Raw genomic sequence first — 17,915 nt, 5'->3', positions numbered from 1 at the left:
TTAAAATCAGATTTTATATCGTATCATATATCCAGATTTGTCATCGTATCTTAAAATAAGATTTTATATCGTATATATCCAGATTTGTCATCGTATCTTAAAAACGGATTTTAGATCGTATCATATATCCAGATTTTTCATCGTATCTTAAAAACAGATTTAATATCGTACCCTATATCCAGATTTTATATCGTATCTTAAAAAAAAATTTCATATCCTTTACCATATCCAGATTTTAAATGTGTCTTATAGGCGAAGCGTAATATCCAACCCCCGATTCTGGCCTGGCATGATAATCATTTCACGGCCGTGTTATAGCTAGTTATTATAACTAGTTATCTAATATAACTTATGCCATTATAACTTGGCCTCCCTCCTGCCGACGGCCTGCTAACGAAGTTGAACGCAGATTCCGTCGTAACTTGTACTTCCCGTTAAGCTCAAGGACGATGCAGTTATAATATGTTGTTGCTATCGTTGTTGTTCCTTTATCCAGCTCCTTTCTTTCTTGCTTTCTTTCTTTCTTCTTTTACGTTGTTGTTTCAGTTGTCTTTTCAGTGTTTCTGTCAAAATTCGATCTTTATTTCTTCTTCTTCTTCTTCTTCTTCTTCTTCTTCTCTCTGTTGTTTTAGCTGTTGTTTCAATTGTTGTTGGGTCCGAATTTGCTGGTACGATTGTACCAACCAGTACGTCCTAAACATTCTAAGCATCCTCCAATCTCGCTCTCTGTTTGTAGTTGTTTCTTTGGTTAATGTTGTTGTATTTGTTGCTTTTCCGTTGCTGCTCTGCGTCAGTGCTGTTTTCTCCGTAGTCGTTGTTTGCCTCGGATTTCATCGGTATCCAAATATCCTTCAATCTCTCCTCCAATTTTTTGTTGTTGCTTTTATTGCCGTTTTTTTTAGTTGTTTCTTCCTTTCCCGTTTTGCATCAATGTTGTTTCCTCTGGTGTCGTTGTTTGCCTTCGTTTTCATCTGTATAATTACCAAATATCCTTCATTCTTACTTCTTTATTTTAATTTGTTGCTGTTGTTGCATTTATTGTTGTTTCATCCGTTGCTGTTTTGCCAACAATATTGTTTCCATTTCCGTCCGCTGTTGCCTCCGATTTCATCTGTATAATTACCAAATATCCTTCATTTTTACCTCTTTATTTTAATTTGTTGCTGTTGTTGCATTTATTGTTGTTTCATCCGTTGCTGTTTTGCATCAATGTTGTTTCCACTTCCATCGTTGTTTGCCTCCGATTTCATCGGTATTATTGCCAAACATCCTTCAATCTCTCCTCAAATTTTCATCTTTTTAGTTGTTGCTTTTATTGCTGTTTTTGTGTTTTTCCGTTGCTGTTTTGCATCAATGTTGTTTCATGGGCATTACTGCAACGCCCGTTGCAGACATCCTTGAACCATTCGGTCGAATGGCGACAGAGCTCGGTCGGGAGATTCCTCCCAGGATGGGACTGTGTCGTTATTCCAGAATTCCCAATTCTTAGAAAAAGGCTGAGTGAGGAAAATGCAAAATTAACAAGTAAACAACCCGCTAGAGTTTCTTCGGCGCAATCGAGTTTTCTGTAAAGCGTATAATGCTGTATAAAACCATCAACTATGACCAGCAGCTCTCCAGTTACTCACCAGATGCGGTAGAGTGAGGGTGCGTCCCATGGCTCCGGAAAGCGCTGCCAGATGCACGATCCATGGCTAGCTTTAACCTTAAATAAGATAAAAACTACTGCGACTAGGGGGGTTGCAATTTAGTATGTTTGATGGTTGGAGGGTGGATGATCAACATACTAATTTGCAGCCTCCTAGCCTCAGTAGGTTTTTAGGTCTGAGGGCTCGGCCGGCCGGACGAAAAGACGAAGCCGACACAATAGTTTTCTTTTAAAGATAACTAAAGATCGAATTTTAACAGGAATTTTTCAGATGCTTCGAAACTGGATAGGAAGCTGTGTGAAATAAGATTAAATATCAAAACGTGAATAATTGTGTTGATATTTTCAAGGAGTTATATATATATATACTATAAGATATATATATATATATATATATATATATATATATATCTATATATATATATATATATATATATATATATACACACACACACACACACATATATATATATATATATATATATATATATATATATATATATATATTATATATATATATATATATTTACAAGGATCAGTGAAACCCATTATCAGTAAAGTCAGTAAAGTCAACAATGTGTGAAATATATATTTTAAGTCAAGTAAAAATATTTTTTCTGGTGAAACTAACATGAGTGTACAATAATAATAATAAATAATAATAATAATAATAATAATAATAATAATAATAATAATAATAATAATATTAATAATATTAATAATATTATTATTAATATTATTAACATGAGTGTACAATAATAATAATAATAATAATAATAATAATAATAATAATAATATTAATAATAATAATAATAATACTTTTCGTAGTAGCAATGATTCCCATGACAAAAGTACTACAGAAGATGGATGCCGGGTACCAGCTCAAGAAAAGAGGCAACAGAATCAACCATTCTGATGTTCATGGACGACATCAAGCAGTATGGCAAGAGCATCAATGAAATAGATACCCTAATCCAGTTCTGTAAGGATTGTATCTGGGGACATTCAGGATGGAGTTTGGAATAGAAAAATGCGCCCTAGTGAACATACAAAAAGGCAAAGTAACGAGAGCTGAAGGGATAAAGCTACCAGATGGGAGCAACATCAAACACATAGATGAGAACTGGATACAAATACCTGGGAATAATGGAAGGATGGGGATATGAAACACCAAGAGATGAACGACACGATCAGGAAAGAATATATGCAGAGACTCAAGCGATACTCAAGGCAAAACTCAACGACGGAAATATGATAAAAGCCATAAACACATGGGCAGTGCCAGTAATCAGATACAGCGCAGGAAGTAGGTAATGACGAAAGCAGAACTCCTCAGCATAGATTAGAAAACCAGGAAACAAAATATGACAATACACAAAGGCACTACACCCAAGAGCAAATACGGACAGACTGTACATAAACACGAAAGGAAGGAGGGAGAGGACTACTAAGTATAGAGGACTGCGTCAAATATCGAGAACAGAGCACTGGGACAGTATCTGAAAACCAGTGAAGACGAGTGGCTAAAGAGTGCATGGGAAGAAGGACAAATAAAAGTAGACGTAAACCCAGAAATATAGACAGGAGAATGACAGACAGAACAGAGGACTGGCACAACAAACCAATGCACGGACAATACATGAGACAGACTAAAAGAACTAGTCAGCGATGACGCATGGCAATGGCTACAGAGGGGAGAGCTAAAGAAGGAAACTGAAGGAATGATTACAGCGGCCACAAGATCAGGCCCCTAAGAACCAGATATGTTCAAAGAACGATAGACGGGAAATAACATCTCTTCCATATGTAGGAAGTGCATTACGAAAAATGAAACCATAAACCACATAGCAAGCGAATGCCCGGAACTTGCACAGAACAGTACAAAAAGAGGCATGATTCAGTGGCAAAAGTCCTCCACATGGAGCCTGTTCAAGAAACATCAGCTACCTTGCAGTAATAAATGTTACGAGCACCAACCTGAGGGAGTGTGATAGAAAACGATCACGCAAAGATCCTCTGGAACTATGGTGATCAGAACGGATAGGGGTGATACGTGCAAATAGACCAGACGTGACGTTGATTGACAAAGTCAAGTAGAAAGTATCACTCATTGATGTCGCAATACCATGGGACACCAGAGTTGAAGAGAAAGAGAGGGAAAAAAAATGGAAATAAGTATCAAGCTCTGAAAATAGAAATAAGAAGGATATGGGATATGCCAGTGGAAACCGTACCATAATCATAGGAGCACTAGGCACGATCCCAAGATCCTTGGAAAGGAATCTAGAAAAACAAAAACTAGAGGCTGAAGTAGCTCCAGGACTCATGCAGAAGAGTGTGATCCTAGAAACGGCGCACATAGTAAGAAAAGTGATGGACTCCTAAGGAGGCAGGATGCAACCAGAACCCCACACTATAAATACCACCCAGTCGAATTGGAGGACTGTGATAGAGCAAAAAAAAAAAAAAAATAATAATAATAATGCCTCTGATCCGGCTACCACCAACACCCCATGTTGAAATGCTCGCAATGTGGACTTAACTAAACGCTGAATTAAATGGGTGAAATATATTCACCATTCCACTTTTGCATGAACTTAAAAAAAGCAAAATAAAATAAAAGACGAGGAAAAAATACCAAATCAGCTAAAGCCCTTTGGAAAAAAGATTTTTAATTCTTCATGATTCTCGGAGCCTCCTAAACCTCGCGTAGCAGACGAAGGAGGAGAAGTAAAAAAAATAAAAAAAACTGAGAGAATAATCGAGTTATCAGACCTCGGCGTTCATTTCTCCTCCTAAGCATCACTATAATCCAGTGATGGTTTTTCTCTCCTTTTGATAATTCGTCGTTTTTTTTCTCTCTTTTTTTTTTTACGAAGGCGATTCTGATGAAGGGTTATTCAGTTCTTGCAGGGAAAAGGAATTGCTGAGTTTCTATACGTTGGTGTCGACTGGAGTTACGGTATTCATTGGAGATGCTTGGTAAGTAGGTATCTTGCATCCCTGAATCATTTGTACACAAACATACTCAAGCAAAAACATAGTGTGTGTGTGTGTATATACCTTCTATATGTATATATGAATATATACACATATACATGTATCTATATACATACATAAATTCACACGTACAAACACATATTTATAAATAATATGTATACGTATATATGTGCATATATATACAGCTATATCTATGTACATACATGCACACATTATATATGTACGTATATATATATATATATATATATATATATATATATATATATATATATATATATATATATATATATAGATATATATATCTATATATATATATATATATATATATATATATATATAGATATATATATATATATATATATATATATATATATCATATATATATATATATTATATATATATATATATATATATATATATATATATATATATATCTATAGATAGAATATATATATATATATATATATATATATATATATATATATATATATACTCAAGATAATGCTCATTCAGTGAAAGATCAGAAGTTTGTCATCCCTTCCCAGAGAGAGCTATATATATGCTTTTTACCGCAGCGATGAGAAATGATAGAAGATAAAGACAAATGACCTGGAGTGTCGAAGGATGATTCTTATGCACGACGGCACGGGAAGGAAGTTCAGGAACAACGGACTCCATTTGAGAGGTGAAGTGCGTCCGAATGAAGGGGAGTCACACAACTTAAAAAAAATAGTATATTTACCGCTCCTTTTATTGAGTGAGGGACCCTTCCTACTTTTATTGAGTGAGGTACCTCCTCTTTCATTGAGTGGGGGACCTCCCTTATCTTTATTGAGTGAGGGACCTCCCTTCTTTTATTGAGTGAGGTACCTCCCTTCTTTTATTGAGTGATGTCCCACTCCCTTCTTTTATTGAGTGAGGGACCTCCCTTCTTTTGTTATTGAGTGAGGTACCTCCTTCTTTTATTGAGTGAGGTACCTCCCTTCTTTTATTGAGTGCTGGACCTCTTCTTTTATTGAGTGAGGTACATACCCGTTTTTTATTGAGTGAGGGACCTCCCTTCTTTTACTGATGTAGTGAGGGACCTCCCTTCTATATTAATTGAGGGACCTACTTTCTTTTATCGAATGAGGGACCTCCATTCTTTTACTGAGTGAGGGACCGCCCTTCTTTTACTGAGTGGGGGACCTCCTTTCCTTTATTGAGTGAGGGACCTCCCTTCATTTATTGAATGATGGGAGGGACCTCCACAATAAACATATTTCACGAGCAGGGCAGAATAAATAAAAAATAAATGACAGTTAATTATCGGTGTCATGAAACCCACATTCGATTACCTCGGTAAATAGCCATTTGTTCTCATGTCACTAATCATTAATACTTGTTAGGGTAATAAAAGTCATTTTTTTTATTATTTACTCATAACGGCAGACGAGGTTTGTGTTTTCTGTGTATTGGGCAGTTATATGGCGATTCCCTGCGGAGTTATTATCATGTTTACACCGTATACGCGATTTGCATAATAACAAATTGAAATCTAATTTTATCATTTACGCTAATTACGGGATTTGGTTACGCTCAGTTTTGAGTCTTAATAAACATTTAAAATTAAGATTTTCATTTACATATTTTTGTACATTTACTTTTTTGTAAGGATTGTTAAATCTAAACGAGACCTGTAAAATAGAGATTTTCATTTACATTTTTTTTACACTTTTTTATTATAATGTTTGATTATGGGTAAATGAGAGAATTATTTTGTCTTAATGAAGCTGTAAAATAGAGGTATTTCATTTATGTATTTTATTTCTACTTTTTCATTGTAAAATATATTAAGGGTAAAACGAGAGACTATTTTGTCTTAATGAATTTTCTTTATTTACGTAAATAAAAATATTTTCATTGTAAAATATGTTACGGGTAAATAAAACGAGAGAATATTTTCTTCTTAATGAATTTTCATTTACGTAAATCAAAAGATTTTCGGCCCAGATCTCAGTTATGCTAAATACAACGTGCAGCAGCCACGTTTGCATTTAGAGAAGGAACCAGTCGTTTGATGTATAATGACTCAAGTGTCGTTAAGTAATTGTTGGGAGTGCTGTCAATGATTGAGAAATGTGTTTTATCAATATTAATTTTTACATATTTTGGCGTGGTTACGGATATTGGATAATTCTGGATTTGTTATTTGTTGTCCTGTTTCTGTAGCTAACACCTAAGTGACTGGAATATCTCACTTTTAGTAACCGTTGGGTTGACAGGAATCAAGTTTAATTTTAAACAACAAAAGACACCTCCAAAGACTCTGGGTCTATGAGATCCCATGCCAGGACTGTGACCAATCTTACATCGGATTTACAGGTAAATCACTTTCCCAGAGATTAATACAACACAAACGGTCAGTTAGGTATGGACAACGAACTCGGCTATTTTCAACCAATAAATGAACATAACCATAGAATAAACTGGAATTTGTCACGTGTAATTATAGCAGCAACTGCCGGTACAAGAGTCAAATGATGGAATCGGCCTTAATAAAAGAGAGGCAGGAAATGAACATCTCAAAAGGCGGTGGATCTCAGATGTCGTCGACGAAGTCTTCATTCAACCAACGCTTAAGAAGATATTAAAGAAGATTATCAGCGGGGGTACCTAAATTGGCTTACTGTGGACGGATCTCTTGGTATTAATACCACCTTTTCTCGTAAAACTTTTCTCATTCATTATACCTGAAGAGAGAGACAGCAGTCTCTGAAATATAGTACTTTTCTCTCTACATTTTGGTGTTTTTATGGGCTCCTTTATTAGATATATATATATATATATATATATATAATATATATATATATATATATATATATATCTACTCATATATATATACATATATATATAATAAAAGGAGTATATATATATATATATATATATATATATATATATATATATACATATATATATATATATATATATATATATATATATATATATATATATATATATATATGTGTGTGTGTGTGTGTGTGTGTGTGTGTGTGTGTGTGTGTGTGTGTAAATTTACAGGATCAGTGAAACACATTTTCAGTAAAGTCAACATGTTGAAATTTCTTTGAAGTAATTTTTTGTAATCCAGCAATGTGTGAAATATATATTTTGAATCAAGTAAACATTTTTTCTGGTGAAACTAACATGAGTGTACAACTACAACAATAGTAATAATAATAATAATAATAATAATAATAATAATAATAATAATAATCTTTGGAATTTGGATACCATGTCAGTGGCCTCTCATTGCGGGCGTGTTTCCTTACTTAAGTTTCGGGTTAATAAGAAGGGTTAATAATATAAATAATAACTAACTAAAATTAATATTAGAAAGAGAAGAGTGGCGTCGTGGCAGAGTGGGTTAGGTCGTCAATGGACTGGTTAAGCAACATCGGGGCTGGTCAGTCGTTGGATGGGTGACCGCTCTCCTCGGCGTTGATTCCTTGGGAAAGGAGTACCTATCCCTGACGGGGTAGGGTCCAGCTATGGGTTAAATAGCAAAACTCAGCAATGATGTCAAGAAATGAAGGAATAAACGACAACGACGTAAATGGAACCTCTGACAACAGAGGAGCTTCGTCCGGCAGCCAGGTATTCAACCCAATTGAAGGGGAAGACGGTCAGGTACTTGGAGGTCGTCATCCAGCAACTGACCACCACAAGAACCAGATATGTTCAAAGAACGATAGAGCCAAAAGCCCTCCACTGGAGCCTGTGCAAGAAACATCAGCTAACCTGCAGTAATAAGTGGCACGAGCACCAACCTGAGGAAGTGATAGAAAACGATCAGGCAAAGATCCTCTGGGACTATGGTATCAGAACAGATAGGGTGATACGTGCAAATAGACCAGACGGGACGTTGATTGACAAAGTCAAGAAGAAAGTATCACTCATTGATGTCGCAATACCATGGGACACCAGAGTTGAAGAGAAAGAGAAGGTAAAAATGGATAAGTATCAAGATTTGAAAATAGAAATAAGAAGGATATGGGATATGCCAGTGGAAATCGTACCCATAATCATAGGAGCACTAGGCACGATTCCAAGATCCCTGAAAAGGAATCTAGAAAAACTAGAGGTTGAAGTAGCTCCAGGACTTATGCAGAAGAGTGTGATCCTAGAAACGGCGCACATAGTAAGAAAAGTGATGGATACCTAAGGAGGCAGGATGCAACCCGGAACCCCACACTATAAATATCACCCAGTAGAATTGGAGGACTGTGATAGAGCAAAAAAAAAAAAAATAATAATAATAATGCCTCTGATCCGGCTACCACCTTCAACACCCCATGTTGAAATGCTCGCAATGTGGACTTAACTAAACGCTTGAATTAAATGGGTGAAATATATTCACCATTCCACTTTTGCATGAACTTAAAAAAAGCAAAATAAAATAAAAGACGAGAAGAAATACCAAATCAGCTGAAGCCCTTTGAAAAAAAAGCATTTTAATTCTTCATGATTCTCGGAGCCTCCTAAACCTCGCGTAGCAGACGAAGGAGGAGAAGTAAAAAAAAAAACTGGGAGAATAATCGAGTTATCAGACCTCGGCGTCATTTCTCCTCCTAATGCATCACTATAATCCAGTGATGGTTTTTCTCTCCTTTTGATAATTCGTCGTTTTTTTCTCTCTTTTTTTTTTACGAAGGCGATTCTGATGAAGGGTTTATGCAGTTCTTGCAGGGAAAAGGAATTGCTGAGTTTCTATACGTTGGTGTCGACTAGAGTTACGGTATTCATTGGAGATGCTTGGTGAGTAGGTTTCTTGCATCCCTGAATTATTTGTACACAAACATACTCAAGCACAAACATAGTGTGTGTGCTTGAGTATACCTTCTATATGTATATATGAATATATACACAAAAAACATGTATCTATATACATGCATAAATTCACACGTACAAACACATATTTATAAATAATATGTATACATACTATATGTGCTATATGTGCATATATATACATAGCTATATCTATGTACATACATGCACACATTATATGTAGGTATTTTAACATACAGTACATACTATCAATATATATATTATATATATCTATACGTATATATTTACTCAAGATAATGCCTCATTCAGTGAAAGATCAGAAGTTTGTCATCCCTTCCCAGAGAGAGCTATATATGCTTTTTACCGCAGCGATGAGAAATGATAGAAAATAAAGACAAATGACCTTGGAGTGTCGAAGGATGATTCTTATGCACGACGGCGCGGAAGGAAGTTCAGGAACAACGGACTCGTGAGAAAGGCAACAACTGTTCCATAATTGATGGAATCTTCGTCGAGTTTCATTAATTTTTTTTCCATTTGAGAGGTGAAGTGCGTCCGAATGAAGGGGAGTCACACAACATTAAAAAATAGTATATTTACCGCTCCTTTTATTGAGTGAGGGACCTTCCTACTTTTATTGAGTGAGGGACCTTCCTACTTTTATTGAGTGAGGGACCTTCCTACTTTTATTGAGTGAGGGACCTTCCTACTTTTATTGAGTGAGGGACCTTCCTACTTTTATTGAGTGAGGGACCTTCCTACTTTTATTGAGTGAGGGACCTCCCTTCTTTTATTGAGTGAGGGACCTCCCTTCTTTTATTGAGTGAGGGACCTCCCTTCTTTTACTGAGTGAGGGACATCCATTTTTTTACTGAGTGAGGGTGACCTCCATTCCTTTTACTGAGTGATGGAACCTCCCTTCTTTACTTTGATGAGGGACCTTTCCTCTTTATTGAGTGAGGGACCTCCTTCCTTTCTTGAGTGGGTCCTCCATTCCTTTTACTGGGAGTGAGGGACCTCCCTTCTTTTACTTGAGTGAGGGACCTCCTTCTTTTATGTGAGGGACCTCCCTTCTTTTCTTATTGAGTGAGGACTCCCATTCTTTTATTGAGGAGGGACCTTCCCTTCCTTTTACTGAGTGAGGGACCTCCCTTCTTTTATTGAGTGAGGGACCTCCCTTCTTTTATTGAGTGAGGGACCTCCCTTCTTTTATGAGTGAGGGACCTCCCTTCTTTTATTGAGTGAGGGACCTCCCTTCTTTTACTGAGTGAGGGACCTCCATTCTTTTACTGAGTGAGGGACCTCCCTTCTTTTACTGAGTGAGGGACCTCCCTTTTTTTATTGAGTGAGTGACCTTCCTTCCTTTATTGAATGAGGGACCTCTCTTCTTATATTGAGTGGGGGACCTTCTTTCCTTTATTGAGTGAGGGACCTCCCTTCCTTTACTGAGTGAAGGACACCCCTTCTTCCATTGAGTGAGGGACCTCCACAATAAACATATTTCACGAGCAGGGCAGAATAAATAAAAAAATAAATGACAGTTAATTATCGGTGTCATGAAACCCACATTCGATTACCTCGGTAAATAGCCATTTGTTCTCATGTCACTAATCATTGATACTTGTTGGGGCAATAAAAGTCATTTTTTATGATTTACTCATTAACGGCAGACGAGGTTTGTGTTTTCTGTGTATTGGGCAGTTATATGGCGATTCCCTGCGGAGTCATTATCATGTTTACACCGTATACGCGATTTGCATAATAACAAATAGAAATCTAATTTTATCATTTACGGGATTTGGTTACGCTCAGTTTTGATGTCTTAATAAACATTTAAAATTAAGACTTTCATTTACATATTTTTGTACATTTACTTTTTTGTAAGGATTGTTAAATGTAAGCGAGAGAACCTGTAAAATAGAGATTTTCATTTACATTTTTTTTACCTTTTTTATTATAATGTTTGTTATGGGTAAATGAGAGAATTATTTTGTCTTAATGAAGCTGTAAAATAGAGGTATTTCATTTATGTATTTTATTTCTACTTTTTCATTGTAAAATATACTAAGGGTAAACGAGAGAATATTTTGTCTTAATGAATTTTCATTTACGTAAATAAAAAGATTTTCATTGTAAAATATGTTAAGGGTAAACGAGAGAGTATTTTGTCTTAATGAATTTCCATTTGCGTAAATCAAAAGATTTTCATTGTAAAATATATTAAGGGTAAGCGAGAGAATACTTTCTCTTAATGAATTTTCATTTACGTAAATAAGATTTTCATTTACGTAAATATAGAGATTTTCATTTACTTTTTTTTTTTCAAGGGTAAACCGAGATACTTCCTTCACCATTTAATTACGATTAACTTACGGAATTCAGACAAATGATCAGGATACGTATCCCGTGCGACCTTAAATGATACGAAGGACTTCGAAGGATTATTTCACTTCGGACAAATTAATCAACCTTCATTAACCGCTGTCATTTGTTACTAATGCTTCGACGGACAAAAAAAAAAAAAAAAGACTGAAGACAGACAGGGAAAAAAGCAATGAAACAATTACCACTATGAAGCGGAAACGGGAATAACCAGTAAAGAGGACACCTATATCATTGCCTTAGTTTATTTTACATAAACGGTGTAAATGTGTGAGACACACACATACACACACACACACACACACACACACACACAACACACATATATATATAGATATATATATAATATATATATATATATATATATATATATATATATATATATATATATCTATATATATATATATATAAAATTTACCGTAATGGTAAAGATTGGCATGAACAGTCGTCCTCGAAAGTGCATCTCGACCCCTTTACTTTTGCCATTCCTCTCCCCCTACTTCCAAACCATCCCCTTCCCCTTCTTTCCCCCAACCCCTCTTCAAAGTCCCAACACAGTAGCTCTACTAGACGAGTAGATGAGCGATGAAACTTTAATTTACTGAGTAAAAGGTAGTATATCGATATATCGGTACAGTATTTTATTTTGTTTATATACATATATTCTTATATATAATATATTATCTATATATCAATATTCTATATATATATATAGATAGATATATATATATATATATCTATATGATATATATATGTAGTTATATATATATATATATATATATATTTATATATATAATATATATTCTAGTCTATATATATATATATATCTATAATATATAGATATATATATAATATATATATATATATTATCTCTAATATATATATATATAGCATTTCTAAAGTAATACTCATACTTATTTATCTCAGTTTGAATTCAGTGCTATACAACACGTTACGTAAATGTATCAAACTCGCGACCTGATAAAGGTAAAATAACAGGTAGATATACAAACGTTTTGCTCGCGTGATAAAAAAAAAAAGAAAAAAAACTCTACCTTTTCAAAGTAAATATTTTACAATTAAGTCTCGTAACCAGAGCTAAACCTCTGTCTGGATTCCTTCCTGAGATTACTGACGGACTCACCAGCGGCAGCCAATCCTTTCCCTTTTAATTAAGCTATGGGTTTGGAATATAATCCAAGGTAATGAAGGACTAGAATTTGCCAATTGCATCTAATTCTTCAGGTTAATTGACTCTGTTTCGTTACTGAATCAAGGATTAGCTGTCGTGGGCGGTGGGCTTAGATAGGGCAGATAGTGATATGAATGGTGAAGGGTGAAAAATGATATAAATAAATCATTGGAAGTTAGAAAACAAGGGGAATAGTAAAAATTTAATCAACACGGTTATTATAGTTACGTAATTAATAAAACTAACAGAAGTGTTGGTAATTTTAATAGATTTAATCAATGGAAATCAAAAAACAAGGAGAATTGTAAAAGTTAAATTAACAGTGTTATTATAGTTAGCGAATTAATAAAACTGATAGAAGTGTTGATAATTTTAATTGATTTAATCAATGAAAATCAGAAGAAAAAGAGAATTGTTCAAGTTAAACTATCAGTCTGTGTCATTATAATATTACCTGAAGTATGATTGACGATCACCCGAAACAAGATCGACGATAGCCTGATGTACCGATGATGATCACCTGACGTTACCATGCAAGATAGACGATCACCTGACGTACCTATGACGATCATCTGACACTCAGAATATCGAAGCTCTTGAATGAATTTTGGTGTTTAACGTTCGTATGATAATGTTACATATTATCTTCACTTCTGGCAGATAATGTTTTTACTTCACTAAAGACAATTGGAACTCTCTCTCTCTCTCTCTCTCTCTCTCTCTCTCTCTCTCACACATACACACACACACACACACAGAAAATTATGCAGACGTTTGTGGCCTTTATCTATAACTATTTTTTTTACCAGCAGGGAGAAACAAATGTTTTATATTATATATATTATACGATTCTATAATAAATGATAAAAATATAGTCATTAATTGATTAAGGAATTTGTCTTGCAATTGGAACTTCAGAAGTTCAAGCATAGATAAAATGCATTGCCACCCCGATACCATTCTCCTTGTATTTTCATAATTTACTTCTATTTTTAATCATATGTTTATTTATTTGTTAAATCATCTATTTCTCTAATAACTCATCTCCTCTTTCTGTATGTCCCTTTACCCTCTGATACTTCTTTTGAATGAGCACCTTATATTGTTATGAAGCCTGAATTTAAAGTTAATGGCCTCTGTAGGGTTGTTCCATATGAATAGGGTTCATCTTTTGTGTAATAATAATAATAATAATAATAATAATAATAATAATAATAATAATAATAATAATAATAATAATAATAATAATAATAATAATATAATGGAGAAACAAATCCACAGTTATGTAAATGTACATATATTTAAGTTTAAAACAGAAAGGATAGCTTTCGAGAATCTGTACGGTTCCCCTTATCAGCTCTGATAAGGGGAACCGTACAGATTCCCGAAAGCTATCCTTTCTGTTTTAACTTAAATATAATGTACATTTACATAACTGTGGATTTGTTTCTCCACATTTGAAGACTCCGTGCTACTATGAGGAATTTTTAATAATAATCAATAATAATAATAATAAATATTTTTGGAAGAAAAGAAGTCCATTTTTTAAACCGAAATTCTGTTGAATAGAATGGCAGAATTCGCTGAATTATGCCATTTTATTTAACAGAATAATAATAATAAATAATAATAATAATAATAATAATAATAATAATAATAATAATAATAATAATAATAATAATAATACGTTCATGAAGGACCACAATATACTGATGGTAGCAGTAATAAAAAACTATGAAATTATCGTTTTATAAAGTTTTTATACTGATACCATCATTATCTTTATTGTGGAACCGAACAGTTCAAGAAAGCTATCCTTGAAGTTTTAAATTTAAATAAATGTACATTTACAAAATAATAATAATAATAATAATAATAATAATATAATAATAATAATAATAATAATAATAATAATAATAATAATAATATAATTAGGGTGATGAGTCATCTCATTTCAACCTCCATATCGTGAATAAAACTTACCAAGGATAATGTGACCGAGAGAGATATATTAATGCTACTTTTGACAACGTTTCCCGGGCTACCATTTCATTTTGCCAATGAATTATCGTCTGCACACATCAGCATTGTTTTCGTCGGTGGGAGCTTCTGCTTATCATATGATTATGCGTTTTATAATTTCATTGCCATTCTTATCTCTTGTGTTATTGTCGAAACGTGTCCCGGTATTCTCTGTCTCTCGCCTTCCGAATTGCTCAGAATTAACCGTCTTAAAAATAGATATATCGTTGTTCGAGGGATAGTTCGGCCATTGGCTCTCTCTCTCTCTCTCTCTCTCTCTCTCTCTCTCTCTCTCTCTCTCTCTCTCTCCCTTAAATGACGTTTCGCAATATAATTCAATGTAGTTCCATTTATACCGAGAATAATATGTAATTAGATTATATAGACATTACTCTGGCACTGCTCGTACTCGTCATAAATTAAATTGCGTCGTAAAATTGTTATTCGACGACTTTCAGCTGATGAGAATGTTGAATTGAATTAGTTTCTGTTCAATAGATAATTTTCGTTGCAGTATCTTGGTCTCTCCTCGTGTTATATCATAGAAAACGTTTATGGAGTTAAATGTGATGTTCAATATCCGTAGGGTTTATTACGGCAATTGTTTTAGTGATTTCTTAAACATTCTGAAAAGATATAGATTTTTTTATTAGGTTTTGTCTTGATTTGAACTCATTTTTAACCCTTGGGCGAACAGTAAAAAAGAGATACAGAGTCAGTATTAATTGACATATCCGTGAAGAAAACCGTATTTGGCAAACTAGTAAAATGGAGGGCCGAATTTTGTCGGAGTTTTTTTGCCTCCCAAAACGCTCGGAGCGATTTCTTATTAATGAGGAATTTTCCGTCTGGCCAAACTCAAATTCGTCTGCATATTTGGAAAAGCGTTAATTGAAGGTTTGTGTGGTAACACACACACACACACACACTCGTGTGTAATCCGTCTGTCTTTGTGAATATCCCTAACTGTAGTAAGTATTCATCGAATAATGTGTTCAGAGGATATTCATGATTATATATATATATATATATATATATATATATATATATATATATATATATATATATATATAAAACACTTTATTCATATGTGTGTGTGTTTGCGCGTGTATTTATGTATGGCTGGATGTATACATCTTTTTCAAATTATATCCTTATATATAGATATATATTATATATATATATATAATAGTATATATATATATATATATATATAAATATATAAAGTGCGGGGAGCATCAAGCCACTGAAATGCCTTACCATTGCATCCGCCCGCTTGTAATTCCCCTGCAATTTGTATTAGAATTTTCTTTCATACATCCCATAATTCCTTTCATATCTCCTCAGGAATGAATAATTCCCGGACCGAAATTCGAGCGAACGAAATGATTCTTTCGTACCTAGAAATTCGTCCCCAGCTCACGGGCGGCCTTGTCTGTCTTAAGCTTTTTTTTCATCTTAATTAATTCATTTGGGCTTCGAATAGAATCTCGGGTAATTAGGAACCTTCTCATTAAGTCCTGGGGTAGTGCCAGTGATTCCACTGACTGTAAACAGATGGCTGCCACTTACTTTTCCAGTGAAGGTTGGATATTTGGAATAACTTTCTCTAAACTTTTCCAGTGAAGGTTGGATATTTGGAATAACTTTCTCTAACTTTTCCAGTGAAGGTTGGATATTTGGTCTAAGTTTCTCTAACTTTTCCAGTGAAGGTTGGATATTTGGAATAACTTTCTCTAACTTTTCCAGTGAAGGTTGGATATTTGGAATAGCTTTCTCTAACTTTTCCAGTGAAGGTTGAATATTTGGAATAGCTTTCTCTAACTTTTTCAGTGAAGGTTGAATATTTGGAATAACTTTCTCTAACTTTTTCAGTGAAGGTTGGATATTTGGAATAACTTTCTCTAACTTTTCCAGTGAAGGTTGGATATTTGGAATAACTTTCTCTAACTTTTCCAGTGAAGGTTGGATATTTGGAATAACTTTCTGTAACTTTTCCAGTGAAAGTTGGATATTTAGAATAACTTTCTCTAACTTTTCCAGTGAAGGTTGGATATTTGGAATAAAACTTTCTCAACTCAGTGAAGGTTGGATATTTGGAATAACTTTTTCTTTAACTTTTCCGTGAAGGTTGGATATTTGGAATAACTTTCTTTGTAACTTTTCCAGTTGAAGTTTGGATATTTGGAATAACTTTCTGTAACTTTTCCAGTGAAGGTTGGATATTTGGAATAACTTTCTGTAACTTTTCCAGTGAAGGTTGGATATTTGGAATAACTTTCTGTAACTTTTCCATTGAAGGTTGGATATTTGGAATAACTTTCTCTAACTTTTCCAGTGAAGGTTGGATATTTGGAATAACTTTCTCTAACTTTTCCAGTGAAGGTTGGATATTTGGAATAACTTTCTCTTAACTTTTCCAGTGAAGGTTGGATATTTGGAATAACTTTGTCTAGTTTTCCATGAAGGTTGGATATTTGGAATAACTTTCTCTAACTTTTCCAGTGAAGGTTGGATATTTGGAATAACTTTCTCTAACTTTTCCAGTGAAGGTTGGATATTTGGAATACTTTTTCTCTCGAACTTTTTCCAGTGAAGGTTGGATATTTGGAATAACTTTCTCTAACTTTTCCAGTGAAGGTTGGATATTTGGAATAACTTTCTCTAACTTTTTCCCAGTGAAGGTTGGATATTTGGAATAGCTTTCTCTAACTTTTCCAGTGAAGGTTGGATATTTGGAATAACTTTCTCAAAGTAAAAAAAAAATAAACTTTTTCAGTGAAGGGTTGGAAATATTTGGAAATTTAACTTTCCTCTTACCTTTTTCAAGTGAAAGGTTGAATA

This window comes from Macrobrachium nipponense, chromosome 13, assembly GCF_015104395.2.
Source record: "Macrobrachium nipponense isolate FS-2020 chromosome 13, ASM1510439v2, whole genome shotgun sequence".
Taxonomy (NCBI): Eukaryota; Metazoa; Arthropoda; class Malacostraca; order Decapoda; family Palaemonidae; genus Macrobrachium; species Macrobrachium nipponense.
Note: the sequence above shows the minus strand (reverse complement) of the source record.